This window comes from Dysidea avara, chromosome 4 (genome assembly GCF_963678975.1).
Source record: "Dysidea avara chromosome 4, odDysAvar1.4, whole genome shotgun sequence".
In the NCBI taxonomy this organism is placed as follows: domain Eukaryota; kingdom Metazoa; phylum Porifera; class Demospongiae; order Dictyoceratida; family Dysideidae; genus Dysidea; species Dysidea avara.
The window spans coordinates 35,396,886-35,412,448 of NC_089275.1; the positions used below are offsets into that span (position 1 = coordinate 35,396,886).

The 15,563-nt window shown below is 37.1% G+C and overlaps 1 long non-coding RNA gene across 1 annotated transcript; it reads left to right on the forward strand.

Annotated features, from left to right (window-relative positions):
* The first annotated feature begins 304 nt into the window (after window positions 1–304).
* LOC136254150 (uncharacterized) lies at window positions 305–1,643 on the forward strand. The gene is made up of 5 exons (XR_010700337.1): window positions 305–651; window positions 722–1,037; window positions 1,136–1,242; window positions 1,285–1,372; window positions 1,429–1,643. It is a non-coding gene; the product is annotated as an uncharacterized lncRNA (long non-coding RNA).
* The last annotated feature ends 13,920 nt before the right edge of the window (window positions 1,644–15,563 follow it).

Below are 15,563 nucleotides of genomic sequence, written 5' to 3' on the forward strand. Positions count from 1 at the left end.
TAGCCCCCTAACCCCCCCCCCCCTTTCCGTCGCCTATGCTGTGAGTTACGTATAATACTAGTCCTGCCCTCGAAGGATTATGCTTACGATGACTCCTACACTGTAATTAATTATCAAATTGCATGTATGTGTGTATGTATTTGATTGTACCATTTGGGGTTTTCACCCCCTGGGCAAACCAGCTGAGCTGACTGCCCAGTACCTAATCTTAAATCTGCATGAGTAGCTAGCACACAGATGTCCCAGTCAGGTAGGCAAGTGGTAGCTGAAGGTATTGCCTTTTGTGTTTGTTTGTGTATGTTGGGCTCTGCTTTGTTGGTGTAGCCTAAGGCTGACTAAGAAGTTGACAGGAATGTATTTAAGTACATGAATATTTTTACTAATTCAGTGTGGACAATCTAATTAGCCACAGTGCATCCACCGCACTAGCTATATGGCTGCACATGGATGAGGTCACTGCTCTTTCATGCTCGTATATAGAGTCTATACCAACAGCATGCATGCATGCATGTACAGATTGCACACAATCACCTTCGCTGCATATTTCTTCCGATTGTTTGCAGTTAACAACCAGGCTCTATAGCTATGATGCAGCTTGTTGTCATCCAGAACTAGAACAGTGCTTGTGCTCCATGGCAGACTTACCTGCAGGTATATATATATAGCTACACTGTATAAAGGCTGTCACAGCCGAGGTCACAGCATTTATGATCGTTCGTAGATATCGCTTCTTCCATCCTTTTCCGCCAGTTTCTAGTGACGCCACAATTGTACCCTTTGCTACAGTAGCTAGCTACAGTGCTACACGCATTTGGCAACTACAAAATCACATGTTGTTTGCTGGCAAAAGGAGTACAGGATAACATCCCCCGGGTTGAGAGTCAACTGGGTACATTCCACAAGCATTCATCATCTTTAGTACAACTACCTCACAGTGAAATGGTTACGTCTACTTGATAGATGACTGCAAGCTACCCTGACATAGGGAACTTTGCAGAAAGACATATAGGAAGAGCTGCATTTGTAGCAATTGTGAGGTAAGAAGATGTGGCTAATACATGATTCGCTATTAATTTGCTATCTATATCATTGCATGGCAGTGAGATCCACCATCAACACCATCAACATCACCTAGCTACGTAAAGCTGTCAAAGGAAGTGACAAAAGTAGTTACTGATGCTTTCAAAACTTGGACTGCTGATGATGTCTTGTGGTAGTACTGTAGATGCAAGAAATCACATAGTAAGTTCTGCTATAGTTCTTGGAAATGAGTATTTTGTGAAGTTTGGCAGTGGAGAAACTTGTGATCATGGCTGGATCTTGTGAAAGCTATGAATGACACTGTATCAGGAATAGTATACATTAATTCAAGGTTTGCCACAGAAAAAAATTGCCATAGCAATATTTATTGTAACAAAATTTTTACAGATGCTACCTATAAGAACTAGTGATGAAACAGATTATGGGAAGAAAGCTGCACTCAATGGACAGAAGTAAAAGAGCCAATCTACATTAATTTTAAGTGATGTAACATCCCTCAGATAAAAAGAATCCTGAAGGTGTCAAGAACTTCAATTTGTGAACTGAAAATTATAGTTGCTGTACAAATGAAGTGCTTTTTTACTTATTAATGAAATACATATTGTGGGTAGTAAATACAACACAGGAGCGAGACATTGCTAGCTATATTACTAGCGCAGTATAAAGCAGATGCACATTATAGAAAATGTTGATTTCAGCTACAGGATTTTTTACATCCTGTATGCATTTCATAGTGCTAAAATGTACATTTCTTTACTACCTCATTTCCAGCACCATTCTAGATGCAGTAAATCTTTCTCAATCCTCTGTATCAGTGAAACTTTACTGAAATCTACTAATTTTCTACTTATGAAATGTGGCTGAAATGACAAATTTCATGCACATTTTATACTCATTACCTACAAGCTGACATGGAACTTTTCGCCCAGTGCAGCTGATGCACTCATGAACAACAAGGTAATGAGTAACGTAATACTTGTAGTTGTATTATACATCTTCATCCTTCATCTGGCTTGCTAGCGGCTGGAATTATTTTCCACCTGGCTTGTACTAGTACTCTACTGTGAGTCTGTAATAAACAAGAAGATACATCGCTACATATACAACAATGTGTAACTATCTCCTGTATGCACATCACTAGTGGCCTCTAGTTACAATAGAGTTTGTTGTACCATATTGGCTTGATTGGGATTATTAAATTTTGCTAGTTGTGCTATCACCACATCCCTTGCCCTGCATAGCCTCACTTAATCGCTGAGTCATTTTCAGAGACACATCACACCTACAATATAAACTTTCAATATAACCAACTTAACTTGATTTTTGTGTCAGTTGTGTTTTAGTATTGTGGTTTTCTGATGCCAGTTAAACTCCCTTGACTGTGTACATATGCATATATATCATTTCCTGTGCATCTTTTCTACATGATCTGCACACATGTTGGCCATGCACTGTTTGTACATGCCCCACTAGTAGGTTGTCCTGTTGGTGATTGTACTTGGTTGTATTTGCCCCGGGCCAAGAATAATAAATAATGTTGATGATGTAATAGAGAACTTGCATACGAAGCGTGGGCTTAACAACAGTTGCTATGTCAGCCATGTTTGAGGGATAAATGCATGCTACAGCTGTTCTCAATAGTTTAGCAAAGATGTTCATTAGGTTAGTCACTTGTTTAAACTAGGATAGCTGTATTCAAAATCCCACAAAGTGCTATAATTCATGAGAAAGCTACCGAAAATTAATATTACGCTTGTATATGTTGAACCTAGTTTTGATATTTATTTATAACCTTATCTTAACGTCTGGCAGTGATACTCGTTGTGCATAGCTTGTGGTGGAAAACCAAGAAAATTCATTGCAATTAGTCCCATTGAAATTTTCCCTCTACTACGACTGAGTAGCAACAGTTGTCAAGCAATTTTTGTACATGCATTTGGTATGCAATTAGCAAGCTCTCTGTAAATTGCCACATCTTAGCGCACACATAGTCTATAAGAGTGTTAATCTGTGTTACGTAATGTCGTGAGTTGCCCACAAATAGTGTGGTTACATAACACTAATCACGTGAGTGACATGTGATTGGGTGAACTTAGTCAATCCCCTTTTAATTGGGCGTGCGCTTTTTGTTTCCTTGCCGCACAACACACTACCATGAGTCTTGATTATCTAGACAAATAACCAATCTACACAATTAGTTAGGTGTGTCACCTTGAGGTGTGTGCATGACTTGGCTACAATACAAAATAATGATATATTTACGTATAAAGGTAACACAACAATGCATGCAAGTTTGCACAATACACTGGTTGCATGGTATAAATGTAAGTATTTATACATTAGTCTGTACTTTTCTGATAATCATTAAATTTCGAGCTGATTTTGGATGGTTAAGCTTCAATTCGCATAGTAGCTCTCAGAGCTTCAAGATTTGTGCCATCCTCACTACTTTGCTTGAAGTCTTTACTAATATTAACATTGTGTAGTCCGGTGACAAGTCCTGGGTTTGGAATTATCATCTCAGCAACTAAATCACTTACAGTTATAGCTGCACCATTAGTGGGATTTTTGTATGCAAAATAGTTAGGACATTTGCAATCTCTGTGGATCATGTTGTACATTGTAGGAGCATACATTGGTACGTCAAACCCATGTTTATTTAAGTCCGTCTCCTTGTACATATCAACATAAAGTTTTCCTGCAATATAAACTGGACATTCATATTTATCTACCAGTCCACTACAAATCTGAAAAAAATTCTCAACATTTCTGATTTTTATTGAATGCTCTAAACTGCATTGGACCATGTATGTTGCTACAATAAATCGCGGGTTTCTAGCAACACTGCGACATCGAAAAATGTGTATATGTATACCCAATTGATTCCAATGATTTTCAAACCTTTCATAAGCAAATTTAGTGCTGTCATATGCAATGACATGTTGATGCCCATGGTCAATAGTCGTATAGTCATAGCAGAGTTGTTGTACAGTGGCTTTATATGATGATGGTGGTGAGCCCTTGAAGATACAAAGATCAGGTTTTGCATTCAGTCCATTAAAGTACTGACACATGTCATCTAGTTTACTGCACTTTATGTCAGAATAGAGTATCCAAAATGAAGGAGTTACTCCAATGGTTATTGTAGCCAATAATGGGTCATAAGGAGATGCTGTATGGATTTTAGCCAGCTCTTCATGACATAAGTAATAGTTAAAACAAGGTTCCTTATTTTGTGTTGTTAAGTGGTTTGGTGGACATGAAGCAATCATTTCAGCATGGACATTAGACAATGAGATTTTTACTGCATTTTCATTACTGCTATTTTGATATGCAAAGAAGCTAATGTGATCATTGTCCTTTCCACCATACACTAAACTGTGCATTGTTGGGTTATAATGAGGAACATTGAATGGACCAGTTATGTTGGGGTCCTCTTGTAGAAACTTGTAAATGTTAAAATGTCCTACCACTAAAACTGCACAAGAACTCAATAACTTGCCCAATTCATCAAATAGGACTTCAAGTTGTATTTTTTCAACTAGACTGGTGTGCATATGTTGGATTAATACAACAAAATATTCAACACTGTTTAAAGCATTGGTGCTGTATTCTAATTTCCAAACTTTGTATGGAAGAGAAGTGTGAACAGTGGACGTGGTGTCTTTAACTTTAAAATTTATACAGCTTCCCCCGGATTTAAGTTTTGCACTGAAATTATGTGAATCTATGACAAGGCTAGGAAAGGAATACAATTTCTTAAAATATTTTGAGATTAGCGGTTCTTGCTCAAAACTTTTCTCTCTATGATAACTACACAATTCAAATGATGGTGTAGAGTTGATCTCAATGGATAATGTAGCTGTTATTGGATCATGATCAGATATGTGATGGATCTGATGTAATTTAGAATTCTCTTTCCTTATAAAGTGTTCATATTGCACAAAGTTAAATTGATCATTTTTGCGACTAACTAAATGTAAAGCATCATCTGATGGTTGCAAAAGTTCTGCACAAACATTGTATATTTTAATCCTCACACTTCTATCAATGTCGTTACAATTTTTATAGGCAAAGAAATCGATACATGCATGATTTTTACCTGAGAACATCTCCCTGTGAATTGTCGGATCATATGCTGGTACTTCAAAACATTTTAAGTCTACGCCAGCAGTCGTAGTAGTAGGTCTAATATCACAGTTGAAATCTCCTGCTACTATGACAGGATAGCCTGTTATTCGTCTGAGTTCATCAAGGCGTGCGAATAGGTTGGTTGCATTTTCAGTTCTTTCACCATGGTGTACAGGTAGATGGCAAGATGCAATTATGATTCCAGACAAGGGATATCTACCGACACATTTTAGGATTGCAATACACACTCGCCTGCTGCAGACATGATTTAAATTGCGGCATGCATCTGCTGCTGGCCCACGTAATTCATCCACCCGCTGCACATTAAATACCCTGTTGTTGTACATCAGAAAATTCCAGGGTGCGTACCGCGGGGAACCGGCTTCTTGAAAACAAGTAATATTGTAGTCGATTTCATCCAGTAAATTATAGAATGCTCTGGTACACCGCGTACGCGTTTCGGTGATCGTAACTTCTTGGAGGAAGCACAAGTCAGCTTCTGATTTATGAAGATAGTTAAGGATTTTTTCATAGCTTTCATGGTTTAGTCTATGAACGTTCCAACACAACAGTGAGATCGTAAGGCGATCATCTTCATCGTATTGTTGTTCTGCGTGTCCAGCCATCAATCTGCTCATGCCTCTGATTTTAATTCCTAGAATTCCATCTCAACCTCAAAATAGGTGTGTCCGTGTCTGGTTTCGCCATGGCTACAGTAGTGACAGGTAGTCTGGCGCGGCCGCCCCTTCGCAGCGTATGATTATGATTATAATATTATTATTATACTGGGTCGAGACAGCACAGCTGATAATTGACCCAGGTAATTACAAACAAAAGAAAACATTTAACACATACATGCATACATAAAATTATTTATTGTGTGATGATAAGGTAGTTGGTAAAAATTTCTGTGGATTGCTCTTCAATAAAGTTGTTAGGTAAAGTGTTCCATTCTCTTAAAGTATTCGGAAAGAAACTTTTCTGATACGATACAGTGGAACTGACTGGGATGATAAATCGATGTTGATGAAGCTGTCTAGTTGGATACTGAGTTGGTAAGAAATAAGATGGTAACTGTATGGAAGGAGTAAGCTGATGAACAATTTTGTGAAATTGGCTTAACCTATTAATGTGTCTTCTCTCTTGTAGGGTTGGCCATTCAAGGAAGTTCAACATATCTGTCACACTACTGTACCAACTAAAATCAGAAAGGACCTATCTTGCAGCACGTCGCTGGATTTTTTCTGTCATATATTAAGTATTCATGATAAGGGTCCCAGACACAAGCTGCATACTCTAACAATGGTCTTATAATGGTAATGTAGACATTTTGCTTGACATCAGTGTAGTATTGTAACTAAAAATGCTCATTAATATGATAGTCGGCTTAAAATGAAGGAATGCTCATAAGCACAGAGTGTAGTGTAACGAGAATAGTATACTGTCGTATAATTGTGCAGTGCAATGTGAGTCTAGTAACTCGGACGATACTGATTCTAGATCTACTGCCATAATATTATATTGTTGACATGGCGGCAAGCAGTAATCAATACAGTACAACCAGTAGTAGAGCTGAAATCTCTGCCAGACATGAGGTCAAGGACAGCTGAGGTGGGGTCTATTCTACGGAACGGAACGGAATGATGGACTAAACTACGGAACGGAACGCTTTCTCAAATTGAAGCCTGCAGTTTACCGTTGCTGAAACTACTCTTACATGTTATCGACGGACCTTCAGAGGGTGATTAAACATGCTCTCAAGAAAGATAGAAACAATTAAAGGACTGATTGTGGGTTCTTGTTGGTTGTCATTAGTAACGAAGTACTTATTGTGGGATTAACTGTCTCAGTGATGAATTTATCACGAAGGGTATTTAATTCATTGCTTGTTTCATCAAGGCTAATAGTATGTGAGTTGTTTATGCTTACTTATACACTCTGGGGCCTGGGCCGGTGTTTCAATTATGCATCTGTACACTGGAGGTACACTACATAGAAAGCAAGGAGACAAGAAAGAGTCAGTGGAATTAACTCAGTCAAAAAGTTATGGAATTACAAATTCGTTGCTAATAACGACTAACACAAACCCACAATCAATCTTCTAATCATCTCTATCTTTCTTGGAGGTATGTTTGATCACCAACTAGAAGTCCGTTGATAACTTGTAAGGCCAGTTTCAGCAATGGTAAGCTGCAGGCTTCAATTTGGGAAAGCGCTCCGTTCCGTAGTTTAGCCCATCATTCCGTTCCGTTCCGTAGAATAGACTCCACCGACAGGGGAGAAGTTCTCGGAGACATTCAAGCGAATGAGACAAAAGTCACAAGACAGCAAACATACCAAGTCTCACGCATTGGGCGTGAGTCTCACTCATCTGCATGCAATCTCACGCTCACACGCATGGAACTCTAATCTCACACATTGCTGAGTGGCTAAATTCTTCAACATTTGCTATCGATTACAAGCTCCAAGTCTAACTACATGCGCTTATAACTGAATACAGCAATTATACTTATAGGCGCTTGCTTCTATTTTTAAACATTCAAGTTATAAATAGCACTAAAGTAGGCATTAGATCGAGTTTGACGGGATTACAAGGATGGACTGTGTGGCAGTACTACCATTCATTGTGTGATGGGTTCTATCTAAAGCTGAGAGCTCGAGCTAGCCATGAAATGACTGCAGCTGAATTTGAGGAAAAGTAAATGAAGCTAGTTTAGCTATTCAACTGCACTAATATAATAGATGCATTAAGTTGTTTATGTATTGAGGAACTACTAGCTAATATGCTTTACACCATTACATCAGTCCTGTAAATGATAATTACTCTATTAACTTGTATGTTGCTTTGTGCATGGTAACTTGTGCAGAGCCTTCCTAAGATAACTGTATTAGCTATATATTTAGCTATTATTAATGACACACTAATAACTATTAACAAGTGATAACAACTGTACAACACAATATGGAGAGTGTCTATAACTACAAAGTACACATGCCTAATGCTATTACTACATAACTACAATACTTATAAAACCACTACAGAACTACCATATACTACAATAACAACGGGGGCTCTGTGGCACATAATTGTAAATCTACGTCTCGTCAGGGAAATTTCACTCCTAAGTGATTGTGAACCTTGGCATCTCTGATCTAGAGCTGACGGTAATTAGATGCGGGCGGTGGACAGGTAACAGAATTTATTTGGGGTGGCCTTATGTTATTGTAACTTAAACTAGGCACTTATGTGTACGTACTGTGTACATTAGTGTAGAAACCAGCCTGTTGGGTGCTTGCTAATCAATCAATAAAAAAATTAATTAAGGAAGGGTGTGGTGCTGGGCGTTATATAGAATTACACGTATGGTAAAGTCATCAGCGCGAACAGGCGTGTTTATTATATGGTTGTGCCTTCATTCACAGGCGAATCTATCCCCGCTTAGTTCATGTCTCTAGGCTTGTAGTTTTCTCAAATATTATTTATTCATTAGGCATTATTATTTATGACGTAATTTTAACCGCATTTCGTATTATTCTTAGTACTTGGTTGTATAATAATGGGCTTGTAGATGCCCAGGCAAAGCTAACTTGCCAGGCTAGGCCACAGGCCTTTAAAGGCACCCATATCTAGATTGCTTCCAAAAATTATCCAAGTGCAGCTTAAAGGTTACAACTGCATGCTGAAAATGATGAAGTCAGGTATGGAGTTCCATAGATTGACTATTCTATTCGTAAAAAAGTTCTGCGCAAGCATAACGCAAAAAGTTTCGTAAACATATATACGTAAAGTTCCAACACAAATCCTACCTGACAAACCTAACTTCATCACCAGACAGTAACAAAAAGTCTTTATGGCACTAGGGGCCACTCACACTCAAAATCGCGTACGAAATTTGAAATTTCTCAGATTTTCGTAAAAATTTCAAGGTTTGAGCTTGAAATTTCAAAATTTGAAATTAATTTCTGAAATTTCAAATAAACTTAATACTACCTTTTTGTGTTGCAATTATGTAAATCCAGGCAGTAAAAGATAACAGTGCATGCAGGTAAGTGACAAACAGCATTAGCTATATATAGCACAATACATTATTGTCTACATTGTTAACAGAACCAGTCAGCATCTTCTTGAACTTCATCATTAATTTTTGAGATATGCATTTGTCTTGGTGGAACCAATCTTGACATTGCTCACAAAACACCATTGTTCCTCCATCGTCTGGTCGCAAGGCTACTCCAAATAAATTCTCTGTTTCCCGTCCTGGACTCAAGCATATTTGCATGCGAGCAGGCGGTCCATTTCCATTACTTCATTATAAGATTGGCAGCTTTTCAAGCCATTATTTGCCTGGCACAACCATAAAAAGCTGCATAAAACCATGCATGCTTAAACTTGCTCCTTTCTTTTTAAGTTGCAAAATTGGCATAAACGTGAAGTTTGTACCTACTTGATAGCACTGCTGACACATGAGCTGACATGGTTTCAAATGGGCCTGTCAGTATGCAACAATAACCGGAAAATAATGGAAGAATACGGAATAATGGAACATTTAGAGCTGACAGTAACTAGATGCGGGCGGTGGACGGGAAACAGAATTTATTTGGAGTGGCCTAAGCAGACCGGACATAGAAATAACTTTGATTCACCTGTGCTCTTATATTACTCGTCAATCTTCTTTTTCTAACCGGCACTGGAAACTCAGTCAAAATTTCATTTTCTAGGCATGATATTAAATATGCTGTACACCCTGGTCATCCCCTTGTACTTTTAGACCACCCAGAGTTAATTACTGCAGGATAATATTTATACACTACTTGCGTGCATACACAAAGGTATCACAGTACCATTAAATGAATGAAAACACCAATATATACCCTAGCTACAGTATAGGTACCTTAGTTGGCACATGCAGTATACGTACATATGTGACCGGATTTGCGAAAAGGTACCTTTTTCACACACAAAGATTGACCCATTTTTTGGACTTTGAAGCTTCATAACTTTTTGATCATAGCATATAATTGCCTGACATTTCCATGAGTGTAACTACAGTGTCTGGCTGCATTTTAATACTCAGAACAAGTTAATTAGTAGAAGGAGTCAAGTGTTACATCATTTTGTTTGCTGGTATGTAGAATGTGTGGAAAAGGTACCTTTTTGCAAATCCAGTCACATATGTAGAATTATATAGAGCCATAACTGCCTTACAATTATCGTCAATCATAATAACAACCACAAAATTAAGCCTATTCTCATTATATAATTATAAAGACATGCTGCTTATGTCAGCACAGAGTGATATGACTGTCACAAGTGCTTGCTCAGTGCTGAATGTAAAATAAAAAGAATTGTAACTTCAGTTTTTTTTCAATTTCACATTTATAAATAGCCGATTTAAGCCCTATAGGTGAAAGCTACCATACACAGATACAAAATCCAGTATAGCTAAATTTATATAGCTTGCATACCTCTTGAATGAATGTTAGCTATATACTAAAGCTGCAAACAAATCAGTTGCTCCTGTTGAGGTTCACTGAAATCTGCTATGCCCATAAAGACTGAAATCTGAGCTGTAAATTTCACTGAAGCAGTAAAAAATGAATACACTACAGAATTGTGGTTTCTATGATGCCTTATAATATTATGTACAACACGTAAATGATTTCTATTATGTAATAGCTTGCATAGACATAGGAATACAGATGATGTTACGATAACGGGGTGCGCGCTAATGAAAAAGGTCTGTGTCGAAAATTTCTGATTTCACTTCAAATTTCGAAATTAATTTCTGTGTGGTTGTACGAAATTTCATAGCGTGAGTGGCCCCTTGGGCACTACATCAAGTCACGAAAACAAGACAACAATGGTATTAGTACATTAATAAATCCTATAAATGGTATTATCATAACCAATCCTGTGGAAAAAGCAGACACCTTCAATCAACACTTTCAGTTTGTCTTTACATCCGAAGATAATAGTAACATTCCTGACAAAGGTCCATCTTTATTACTCATTAAACGATATTGACAGGAACCTGCAAATTGATGCTGCTATATTAGACTTTCTAAAGCGTTCGGCAAAGTAGCTTATTCTAGACTTCTCTACAAATTGAATTACTATGGTATAATAAGAGGAACTGTCTTACAATGGCTAGAGTCCTTCCTTCATGGCCGTACCCAACAGGTTGTAGTAGAAGGCTCTAGATCTTCTACATGTCAGTTACATCCAGTGTTCCACAAGGTTCCGTACTTGGTCCCATGTTGTTCCTAATTTACATTAACGATATTGTAACAAACATCAAGAGTGAAATTAGATTATTTTCTGATGACATTCTACTCTATAAAACTGTAGCTACGCCCAACGATCACAGAATACTGCAAAATGACTTAGACTCCTTAACACAATGGGCTAGAATCTGGCTGATGGAATTTAACATTCCCAAATGCAATATTTTACAATTTACAACCCATCACAGTAAAAGCACTTTTACATATAATATGTCTAATATTCCATTGAATATTGTATCAAAGTACACATATCTTAATATCCGTGGCCATCATACACTATCGTGGGAACCTCATATTAACTATATTAGTGGAAAATCAAACCGTCTTCTTGGATTTCTGAAAAGGAATTTATATAATGCCCCAATACACATCAAAGAACACTTATATAAGCACTTATTGTTACCTTCTATTGAATACTGCTCAGACATCTGGGATCCTTATCACCAAACAACAGTTAGCAAAGTAGAAATGATTCAACATGGAGCTGCAAGATTTGTTCTTAATAAACCATGGCACAGATCCAGTCAACAACATAGTATTACAGATATGCTTAATTACCTTCAATGGCCAAGTTTAAAAAGTAGGAGAAGGAATGCTAGACTTATATTATTTTTCAAGATTCTGAGAAACTTACTGGTGCTGCCAAATTGTTGTTTACCTCAGCCAACCCCTGTATCATATACTCGTGCCCTCAAATTTGCACAGCTGCAATCCAGAATTGATTTATACAAGTATTATTTTCTGCCAAGAACAATTATTCATTGGAATAACTTGAAAATTGACAACATTGACACAATTAACCTTGACACTTTTAAGAACATTATAGATAAGCTAAACAATTTGTGATTTGTAATGCACACGTATGCACTGTGTGCTAGGAAACATTTTTAATGCCAATACCAAAGAATCGTACTGAAAGATATAGAATATCACTGGTATAACGTAAGTAAGTACATAACATACTTTCGGCATGACAAATTATTCTGCTTCCGCTTTTGCCCTCACTTTTCTCGTAAACTATCGTGAAACTTGAAGCCATAAAGTTTCTTTCCGGTTTTGCCTTAGAAAGCACAAGCTCTTATTAAAGCGCTTTTACTGTACTTTGGTGAATCAGTGTTATTATGACTGAACGACGTTTGACAGCTGTTTCTTTGGTGAGATAGAACATGAACCATTAATTCTACCAACTTTTGGGGTTACTGAATCCTGCTGACAAAAAAGCTGAATTCGAGTAGACTGGTAAGTCAATGTGATGTACAAGTACACCCTGTAGCTATTACTGCTACCATGGCAACTTGTTACTGGATTACTTATAAGCTGCTGCACTTTTATACTACAAAGACCAAGCAGAAGAAACAGCTAATGCACTTATCAATGTTATCCCCCACCTCCCCTCTCCCGGCAAACAGTGGGGGATTTAACTTTTTCAATACTCAAATTCCTAACCCGTGGGGACATGATGAACATCAAATCCTTACCCAGCATCTCACCAACTGTACTTAGGGAAACAGGTTATTCTCACAGGACGTGGATAGCCTGTACAGTTCAGTAAAATAATTTGGATGGTCAAATTCCCCATTACAAAATTATACTATATATATTATCTTGTATTCTGATGGCTTTGTCTTCAGTTGGTGCAGTCAAACTCGAAAAATGTTGCCTCTAAAAACCAGGAGCTAAAGAAAGAACCATGCAACATTAATACACAAACCACATGATTACTGCACAAGTCAATGGTGAATGCATAGAGCATTAAACTCATAAACTACTTTGTGTAAAGTAGTAATTATTACTTAAATAAACATTGTAAACATAAACCATAAACAATGCGTATAAGTATGTGAATGCATATAAGTATGTGCCTTGACTGTTTACAGTTTATCTATTGTATATTCTCACTAAACAAAGCCACTAGTTAACTCTGTATTTTTGTACAAAATTTTATGGCTTCTTAGTGTCTATAACCACATTGTAACAACGTTACACTGAATGTCCTTATGCTGATCAGACTTTGCTGACAACCCATTATACTGAGAAAAATAATACTCACTTGCAGCTATCATATCTAACTTAGTTATTGTGGACGAGTTATGCCTGCAAATTAGCTACTGTATTCTAAATATAAACCAGGTACTATATATATATGCGATAGGTACAGCACTGTGTGGGTGCTGGTATTGTGCTGGTGAGTGAAAATGCTAATCCAGTGTCATATTCTAGCAGATGAGTCTGATCTGTGAACCATTCACATCCAATCAGAGCTCTATACAGCACACGTAAAGATGTACCATGTCATGCACAAATAGTTCACTTCTATCACGGTCTTTAAGATGATAATGTATTCTCTTAATTGTAGCATAGATATACTACTTTCCCGTGGGGTAGTATGCTTGTAGTCACAGTACATCTATACTTAGCCTACCGTGACATTCACAAGAACTGCAAACACAAATCATACACTATTCCTTAATCGTATAGGTAGCTACAGTAGCTTTCACAGTAATATGCAGTACCCCTAATTAAGACTAGCATTTACCCAGCTAATCACATATTTCTATTATTTTTCATTAAAATACATACAGATCAGAGACAATTACCCAAAAGCAATGAACTACATTATTATCATAAAACTTTATTGCAGTATTTAAATTGATCAATGGATAATGAATTTATAACTTGGTCTGGTAAATTGTTCCATTTTGGTACAGTATGAGGGAATAAGGATCGAGTTCTGAAAGTATTATTGCATCAGAGAAATGGTAACCATTAGTTTCCTTCTGCAAAGTATCTTGACCCCAATAGCTATTATGGTGGTTAACCTGTTATTGTGAATCTCTGTTACACTATAAGGTGTCTTACAAGTATCCCTATCCATAACCGGATTTAGAATAAGTTCATTAACTAAGTCATATTAAAACAAGAAATTTAAATTTGGAATATAGATCACTGAAAAAACCAATGAAACAAGAAGGGATTGAATTGACAAGGATTGTGGTTGCATTGCATGAATAAACACACAAATACTAGTTTTTGTTCACTTCATACGAGAATGAAATCAAGTGGGTTTACTCCATGTAACTATAATCCTTGTCATTTCAATCCAACAATTCCCTCTTGTTTCATATGGTTTTGCAATGATTTCTACTCCAAATTTACATCGTATGGGTGCACCCTGATCATTTACAAGCATCTTAGGATTTAGTGGTCACGGTGAAGATGGTAACCTATTACATTTTTATTATTATATATTTCATTGTAGCCACTCTTCCCTACTCTTCAGACATTTTCGTGATAACTAGAACAGGTGAAATAAATTATGGTTCCAACTTTAACTATTTGGATCAGGAAGTTTTCCATAGCAGTCAATTACGGATCAATGTGTAAAGCAGAAGTTCCCACTCCGCTGATAAATTGCTGCCTGTACGACAAACACATTATAGGATATATGTCAGTAGAATCCCAGTAGGTTGTTAAGGTGAGAGTTGTATAGCTACGTATGTAATTAGACTATATATAGAAATTTAAAAGTTGACCAGTTCTTCCTGACCATCCATACTACTTCACATGTATGATACTACAATCATCAGTGATTATGATGTGGATATTTTTAGGTGGAAGGGAACAAGACATAGGTGTCATTGATCTGCAGCTATGTTGATTTAGACATTCAGGTAAGGACTATACCAGGTCTTGCAACAAACTGTTTCTAAAGGGAACACTTCTTTAGCATTACAACTTAACTAACTGCAGCCCACCTTGTATACAATTATTGAGCACTCGGTCATCAGGGTGCCTATGTATGTACACAGATCATCAGTATAGGGGACCAAACTAAATAACAAGCTTAAGGTTATAATGTGGCCGAATTTTGGAAAGTCATCCTTATGGTTGCAGCTGGAATTTTTGAAACTAGCATGGTGCCATTAATAGCAGAAAACACTTTTCAAGTATTTCTGAAAATTTTCCTGTAATGCAATATATCTATGGGTTATTCTACCCTTAAATTGGTAGGAATATACCTTATAATGCTGGGTTTCAGAACTAAATATTTAATGTGTCGAATGCACCCATACGGGTGATTTCCAAAATTTGGTGACATATACTCC